This window comes from Triticum dicoccoides, chromosome 5B, assembly GCF_002162155.2.
Source record: "Triticum dicoccoides isolate Atlit2015 ecotype Zavitan chromosome 5B, WEW_v2.0, whole genome shotgun sequence".
NCBI lineage: Eukaryota > Viridiplantae > Streptophyta > Magnoliopsida > Poales > Poaceae > Triticum > Triticum dicoccoides.
The window spans coordinates 432,707,705-432,716,870 of NC_041389.1; positions in this window are offsets into that span (position 1 = coordinate 432,707,705).

The following is a 9,166-nucleotide window of genomic DNA, read 5'->3' on the forward strand; positions in this document are numbered from 1 at the left end:
CAGCTCGGCCCGGCCGCCACCTACCGCCGACCTCGCCGCCCCAGGTCGCCGTCGCCTCCGTCCACCGCCGGAGCGCGCCGCCCGGCGCAGCCCGCCGCCGCCAGCCCCGCGCCCATCCCCGCGCGCCCCCGATGCCATCTCCACCACCGCGCCGTGGCCGAGCTCCCGTCCCCGCCTCCTCCTCCGTGCGCCCTCGTCCTGCCGCCGGAGCGCGCCGCCGCCGGAGCCACCCGCACCTCGCCTTGCATCCCTCGTCGCCGGCGCCGCCCTCCTCGCTGGAGTTCGCGGAGGCTCGCCGGAGCTCCACTCCAGCCGGATCTACCCCGGGTGGATGAGATCCACCGGGAGATGAGCCAAACGCCTCCGCCTCGTCCCGGATCCCTCCGCCCCGCTCGACCTCGTCCCGTTGACTTTTAGGAGTGGTAAAAATCTGCTAAGTCCCCGAATCTATGACATTATCATGCCATGTTCATCGCACCATATCTCTGCATCCGTAGCTCCGTTTCGTGTGTCTAATATATCATATTGTTCGTCTCAACGAGTACTTCATTTCATTCCATTGCATCATGTTCATTTGAGCTCATCTTGATGCCTGAATCATCGTTGCAAGAGTGCTTCATAATGTTGTCTGCTGTCTGTTAACAGAACATGCTCATTTGTCATTTTTGCCATGATTGATATGTGCATCCTATGAGGTTGATGTCTACATGTGTTTTGAACTATGCCATGGCATCTTTACAGAGGTTCTTACCATGTATTTTTGTGATCAATGTTGTGACTAGCACAAGCATGCAAACTAGGCTTCGTAATGTTGCTGATTTTAGTCCCTGTTCTGCTGTTATTTTGATGCCATGTAAACTTGATGCTACAGGGATATCCATGCTTATTTTGAGATACTTCAGTAAGGTGCTTTGTTCTACATGTTATGCTCTATCCATCCATTCCCCTGGTAGCAATTATAGCTTGCCGTAACTTGTTGTAATCTTGCTCCAAAGTTGCTTCATAATGTTGTTGTCAGCTTGTTAACATTAAGTTCAGTTGTTGCCATGTGTTTTGTTAGTGATCCATGCACCCTATGACCTTTCTCTTGCCATGCTTAGCTTCATAAATATGTCTTCTTACTGTTGGTTGCCTTTCCATGCCATGTATTGCTCTGTGGTGAGTGGTACAAGCTCATCTACATGCCTACTTATCGTTGTTCCTGCCATGTTTAAATCTGTAATATAACTTGCCATGTTTACATGGGTGCCATCATATCTTCTGATCCTTTTTGGCTTATGGTCAGTAAGGGACTTTTGTTCTATGCATTTAGTAGATTCATGCCATGCCTTTGTTTGCCATGTTAAGTTCCTGTAACATGTTGTTTGATAGCTCTAAACATTGCAACCTGATGTTATTTCTGCTAATGACTGAAACTGTTATTATTTGCAATCTTGCCATGAGTGTTTGAGCATGTTCTAGTGATTTCTGAAGATAGCTCGGTGTTCATGTTTTGTTATGCTTTACCTGTACATCATGCCCATGTATTTTGTTTTCATGTTGAGATGCTGTAGCATGCTGTTTTGGTGCTTGCAATATGCCTAGTTGCTGTTTTGGACAGATTGTTGCTATAACTTGTTTCATGTGTGTGTGTTGAACCGTTGCTCTGTTTTGAGTGTGCTCTATATGAAACTTGCTTAGAATTGCATGTAGTTCCATTTTATCATGTTGCATCCATGTTTTGAGGTGTTTGCTTGATGTTTGAATGCAATTTGCATCATTGCCATGTTTAACTTGTTTTGCTCATATCTCTAGGCCGTAGCCCCGAACTAAATGAACTTTATATGTAACTTGACTAGAATCTCGTGTAGATCATCTTGGTGCATCTTAACTTGTTGTTTAACAACTTGAACATAAGGTTTGTTCAGATCTGGACCAACTTCTAAATATGCATATGAGGACTTGCCGGAATTGTTATATGTTGTTCCCGGCCTCATTTAAACTTGCCTTGATGTGTTGCTCTTGTTTGCATCATCTCTTGCCATGAGTAGCCTCATCTAGATTTGTCATGCATCATGCTTGTTGTGCATCATGTCTTGTATATGTGTGGTGTGTTTACTATGTTGTGTGCTTCTTCTTGTTAGTTCCTGTTTCGTTGCGATCGTGAGGATTCGTTCGTCTATGTTTGGTTCGGCTTCATCCGTTCGTCTTCTTCATGGACTCGTTCTTCTTCCATGCGGGATTTCAGGCAAGATGACCGCCACCCTGGATCTCACTACTATCATTGCTATGCTAGTTGCTTCGTTCTATTGCTATGCTGCGCTACCTATCATTTACTCTTCAAGCCTCCCAAATTGCCATGAACCTCTAACCTTTGACACCCTTCCTAGCAAACCATTGCTTGGCTATGTTACTGCTTTGCTCAGCCCCTCTTATAGCGTTGTTAGTTGCAGGTGAAGTTGAAGATTGCTCCATGGCGGACAGGATTATGTTGGGATATCACAATATCTCTTATATTATTAATACATCTATATACTTGGTAAAGGTTGGAAGGCTCGGCCTTATGCCTGGTGTTTTGTTCCACTCTTGCCGCCCTAGTTTCCGTCATACCGGTGTTATGTTCCTGGATTTTGCGTTCCTTACGCGGTCGGGTGATTTATGGGACCCCCTTGACAGTTCGCTTTGAATAAAACTCCTCCAGCAAGGCCCAACCTTGGTTTTACCATTTGCCTCACCACCACCTACATTTCCCTTGGGAGTAATTAACCCGAGGGTCATCTTTACTAGAGCACCGTGCGGGACCATCCCTTGGCAACTTGGGTTACGTCGGTACCTGTACGGTTAGCTTATCCGGTGTTGCCCTGAGAACGAGATATGTGCAGCTTCTATCGGGATTGTCGGCGCATCGGGTGGTCTTGCTGGTCTTGTTTTACCATTGTCGAAATGTCTTGTAAACCGGGATTCCGAATCTGATCGGGTCTTCCTGGGAGAAGGAATATCCTTCGTTGATCGCGAGAGCTTATCATGGGCTAAGTTGGGACACCCCTGCAGGGTTTAAACTTTTGAAAGTTGTGCCCGCGGTTATAGCCAGATGGGAATTTGTTAATGTCCGGTTGTAGATAACTTGACACCAGGTCCGAATTAAAACGCATCAACCGCGTGTGTAGCCGTGATGGTCTCTTTTCGGCGGAGTCCGGGAAGTGAACACGGTTTCTGGGTTATGTTTGACGTAAGTAGGAGTTCAGGATCACTTCTTGATCATTTCTAGCTTCACGACCGTTCCTTTTGCTCTCTTCTCGCTCTTATTTGCGTATGTTAGCCACCATATGTGCTTAGTCGCTGTTGCAACCTCACCACTTTACCACTTCCTTTCCCATTAAGCTTTGCTAGTCTTGATACCCATGCTAATGGGTTTGATGAGTCCTCATGGCTCACAGATTACTACAACAACAGTTGCAGGTACAGGTTATGCGATGATCATGACGCGAGAGCGATGTTGCTTGTCTTGGAGTTCCTCTTCTGCTTCTTCTTCGATCAGGGGATAGGTTCCAGGTCGGCAGCCTGGGCTAGTAGGGTGGATGTCGTTTGAGTTTCTGTTTGTGTTTCATCCGTAGTCGGATGGTGCTCTTATGTAAGATGATGTTGTATTCGTGTGGCATTGTATGCCTTATGTATGTATCCCCATCTATTATGTAATGTTGATGTAATGATATCCACCTTGCAAAAGCATTTCAATATGCGGGTCTATCCTTGGTGGGACCTTCGAGTTCCTTTTGGATAGGGTCGCATATTGGGCGTGACATTACGGCCCTGCTGTTCACTCTTTATCCTTAGTGTTCCTTGATGAGTTGTCCTCCAAGGTGGTTGGTGGTGATTTTAACATTCTTCGTGACCCGGTGGACAAGAACAATTCTCATTTCAATTGGCATCTCGCCCACCGTTTCAATGATTGCATCAGCAATGCCACTCTCAAGGAGATCCCTAGAGTTGGGGATTGATTTACCTGGTTAACAGACAACTTAACCCTATGTGTTGTGTACTCAATAGAGTCTTTATGTCGACAGACTGGGAGAACCACTTCCCCTTAGTCTCCCTCTCCACACGTCCTAGCATTGGATCGAATCACACACCTCTGTTGGTGGACGAAGGTGTCAGTGCCAGACAACCTCCTTCCCGGTTTCACTTTGAAACTAGCTGGCTTATTAATGAGGACTTCAAACCCCTTTTAGTTAATAGATGGGCTACGCTTGAACGTAATTGTGTTAGGGCCTTTGGCCCTCTCGATGACTGGAGGTACTGCTCTCAAAGGCTGCGCCAATTCCTTCGTGGTTGGAGCGTTAACCTTCGTGCGGAGGCCCTCCGCTCTAAGGCTTCTCTATCATCCGAGATCAAGCTTCTCGACTCCTTGGCTGATTCATGGGCCTGGATTCTACCAGTTGAGAGAATTGCTACGCCCTTGAGTCCCAATTAGTTAATCTCTACTATGCGGATGAGGTATACTGGAAACGGCGATGTAACATCTCGTGGATTCTGAAAGGGATGCAAATACTGCGTATTTCCAGGGCATTGCCAATGGTCGGCGCCGCCGTGCCAACATCTCTACCCTGATTATTAATGGCCAATCCTGCTCAGATATTCAGATCATATCCAACCACATCTATGACTTCTATTTCCCTTTACTTAGTGGTCGCCCGGACCCTGGTATTAGCTTTGCCATAAATGCTTGGTCAGGGGACCAGTGTGTCTCTGAGGCTAACAACTGCTTTCTCATGTCTCCCTTGTCATGTGAGGAAATTGACGTTGCGATGGCTTCATCGAAGTCTTCCTCTGCCCTGGCCCGGATGGGTTCTCGATTCCCTTTTTCAAAGCATTATGGCCCTCCATCAAAACTCTCATGTATTGCATCTTCCAGGGTTTTTCCCTCAGCACGATTGACATCTCGCGGCTGAATTATGCCTCCCTCACCCTTCTTCCCAAGGTCAAAGGGGCTGACAACATCAAGATTTTTTGACCCATAGCTCTTATTAATAATATCGTGAAGTTTCCCTCTAAAGCTTATGCCTCTAGATTATCACTGATTGCTCACATGATTATTAGTCCAACCCAAACCGCTTTTATCAAGGGCCGTTTTATTCTTGATGGGATTGTGGTCCTACATGAGCTCCTTCATGACATCTACAGGTCAGGCAAACAAGTCGTGGTTCTTAAGATCGACTTCGAGAAGGCCTACGATTGTGTTTGTTGGTTGTTCCTCCAAGAGGTCCTTCTTGACAGGGGTTTTGAGAGCTCCTTCATCATGAGGGTCATGCAACAAGTCTCTGGCGGCCACACGTCTATCACGATCAACGGGGTTGTTGGCCCGTTCTTCAAAAATGGTCGGGGCCTCGGGCAAGGACCCCATTTCCCCTCTCCTATTCAACTTTGTCGCTGACGCACTAGCCAAAATGCTGGATTCTGCGGCGACCAGTGGCCACATTAAGAGGGTGGCCAACAATCTCTATCCAAATGGCACCTCTCACCTTCAGTACACGGACGACACGATAATCTTGATCGAGAAAGACGATCTTCAGCTAGCAAACCTTAAGTTCATCCTCCGCTGCTTCGAATCCTTGTTTGGGCTCAAGATCAATCTTAGCAAAAGCAAGGCCTTCGTCCTTGGCTACGATGCCCATGAGCGACAACAAGTTGTCAACCTTCTTAGTTTCTCTTTGGGCACCTTTCCGACCACCTACCTAGGCGTCCCAATTTCTCCTCGACGGCTCAAGGCTGAAGCCTTTCGGGCTTTAGAAAAGAAAGTTGGTGGACGGGTAGCGCCCTGGAGGGGCCGCTATCAATCTTCTGCTGGCAAAGTGGTGCTTACGAACTCAAGTATTTCCTCTCTTCCGACCTTCATTATGGGTTTTTACCGCCTCTTTGCAAGTAACCATGCCTCCTTTTATAAAGATCACAGTGCCTTATTTTGGAACACTGCTGATAACAAGAAGAAATACAGAATGGTCAAATGAAAACCGATGTCCCGACCCAAACAGCTTAGCGGGCTTGGCATTATAAACACCTCTGTTATGAACTAATGCCTCTTGATGAAGTGGTGGTGGCGTCTCTATTCTGATTCCCCCAATTCTGTTTGGATCAAGATCTTGAAAGCCAAATATTTCCCAAACTGCCCCGCTCTCATGTCGCCGGTCAGGTCGGACTCGCAATTTTGGATGTCTCTGATCAAACTCCGAGACATCTTCAGGAACCTGGTTCGTTTCTAGGTAGGGGATGGGGCCTCTACCCGCTTTTGGCTTGATTGGTGGACTGGTAATGGCCCCCTTGCAGCTTCTTTCCCCCGCTAATTGCTTATGTTCCTGATCTGAATGCTTTGGTGGCCTCTTTGGCAGCTGCGGATTGGGACTTTGCCTTCCGCCAAACCTTGACTCCCAAAGAGTTGGTATCATGACAAGACCTTATTGCCCTGTTACCCCTGCTCTTGGAGTCCCCCCGATGTGTTGGCCTGGCCCCATTCTGCTTCTGGCCGATTCTCGGTCAAATCTCTATACGATAAACTTATCCCTGGTAGGCCTAATGATCGCTTTAAAGGGCCGTGGCAGGCCCGTATCCCCCTTAAGATCAGGATCTTCCTTTGGAAGGCTATTAGACGCAAACTCCCTGCTAGCGACCAGATTGTTAAATGGCAGATGCTCCCTGGCCCAGTTTGGGTGGAACTGCATCTGCTCCTGGCTTATGTGCACTTGGAATCCCTAGGGTTTCAATGACATGTTCGAACTTACGCACAACTTGTCGGGGCAAGCGCGCATGATTTTTGGGTTTTCTTTGTGGCTCTATGCTGGAGCCTTTGGACGAGTAGGAATAAATTTACTATTGAACATTATTTTCCTAACAAACCTTCTGATTGCCTGTTTAAGATGGTTGCCTTCTTATAGCTGTGGGCGCCTGTGTTTAAAGTGTGCGAGGTGGACACCTTCAACTCTCTTATCTCCAAAATCCGTGCGAATGCAATCAGCCTTGGTCATCATGTCGTGCCTCCTCAAGCTACTCGAGTGCCTTAGTGGTTTTCTTTCTTGTGCTTCCTCTGGCCTGCGTGCCATCTGCCCTAGTGGCTGTACCGTACTTTGCAACCCTGCTTGGTTGCCCTTGCATTGTTCTTCTCTTGTAAACCTTTGCTATTTGTGGTACTGGTGGTGATTGTCTTTATTTATAAAGTCCGGCATCAAGCCTTTTCTCCAAAAATGTACGGGCAATTTTGCTAGTTTATTCTTAAGGCATGTTTGTACTGTTGACTCAACAGACTTATTTTGTATCGACTTGCCTTGAACTTATAGTATTGATATGATGGTTGTTTTATCTATAAAACGAGGCGAAAGAGTCTTTCGAGAAGGTACAAACTTTGAATGGTTCCGTCGAGTGTGACTGTGAAACACTCTTCTCGCTAAGTAAGAGCATTACTAGTAGAACCCTCAAACCCTTAAACCCTCAAAGCACTTTTAAGGGTTGAGAAGTGCCACTTTTTGACACTTTTAAGGGTTGAAAAACAGGGGCAAATACTAGAACCCTCAAACCCAACCCGTAAACTGCTTTAAGGGTTGGATTTGAGGGTTCTAGTCTTTGCCTCAACCCCAACCTTTAAATCTATCATTTGGCATCTCACAATTTATGACAACAAGAACACAATCAACTTCCAAACAAACTACCAAATGACAATCATTGATGCATGGTTTAATAGTTTACATCACAAAATCATCATCTTCCTCCTCTCATCGGCATCATCACCAAAAGTTGCACCTCGGTGCCATCTCCTAGACCACAAGCGGGCTCCATCAAGCATCTCCATCGGCACCGGTGGAGTCGTACACACTGCCATCACCACAACTACTCATCGGAGTGTCACCTCGAAAAGTAGAGGACGCAACACGAAACATCCTCTTCCTCTCCATGATGTCCTCCTTGTAGTCCTTCCACCATTGCAATTGGTCTTGATCCATGTCCTTCTTGGACATCATCATGTGCTCTTTCTCTTCCACCATGAGTTCTTTCCATACCTTTGCCTCTTTGAGCTTGATCATCCTCTCCTCCAACTCGGCCTTGCGATTTGCTTCTTCACATTTTGCTTCAACTTGTGCAAGCTTGACCTCTTTCTTCTTCTCGGTGATAAGAAGCTTCATCTCCAATGTCTTTATTGTCAATTCCTCTCTTGGCTTTATCATGTGGTCCATCTTCTCCCTTAGGCTTGACGCCTCTTCTTCCATCTTCACCCTTAGCTTGCCCTTCTTGTTTCTCTCGGGCTTGCCCACGTTCCTCTCCTCCTCATCTTCACTATCGTCCATCCTTAGCATTGCCGACTTCTTGGGTGCGGTCTCTTGATCCCTCAACTTCCACTTGTCAAAGGTTTGAAGAATTGACCAAACATGCTTAAATGAGAATGGCTTGCCCTTGGAAGCGGCCATCTTCTTGTACCTCAAGCCGGCAATTGTCTCCTATCAACCACACATAAATCACATAAGAACCCACCAATAGCATCGTGCACACACATAATCAAAATAGTGAAGAAATATGTACTCACATAGTCACTCTCCACGGTTCCACTAGGTGGTGCATCCCTCACTTGGTCCATGGCCGCACTCCAACAAGAACAAGCGGGCTTGATCAACTCCCACCGTCCTTGAAGCGACCGGAATGTGCGATGGATGAACCCACTAGTCTTCGGCTTGATCCTACAATAGACGTCCTCGATCCTTTGCCAATAGAGTTTACCGGTTTGATCGGTGCCGGTGGTAGCATCCATTCCCATAGCTGCCCAAGCACGAACCAAGAGGACATCTTCCGCCTCGGTGTAGTTTGTCGACCGAGCGTGTGGGCGGGAGCGGCGGTGAATGCCTCCACCCCTATCTCGGCCACCTCCTCCTCGTCATCCCCTTCATCCTCCTCATCTTCCTCCTTTTCCTCCAAGTCGTCACCAACCTTAAAGGGGTCTAGAGGCGGAGCTCCGAGGTCCACCTCCGCGTTTTGGAGGAGGTCCATGAACGAGGATGGGGTTGCCATTTCCTCGAGCACCTCGTGCGCAGCGGGAGGAGGTTCGACGACGGTGGCGGGCGGGGCCGCGGCCGCGGCGGCGGGCTTCTTCCGCGGCTTCTTCACGGCCGAGGACGAGCCGACGACCTTGGCGGCCCCTCGAGGCCCACGGCCG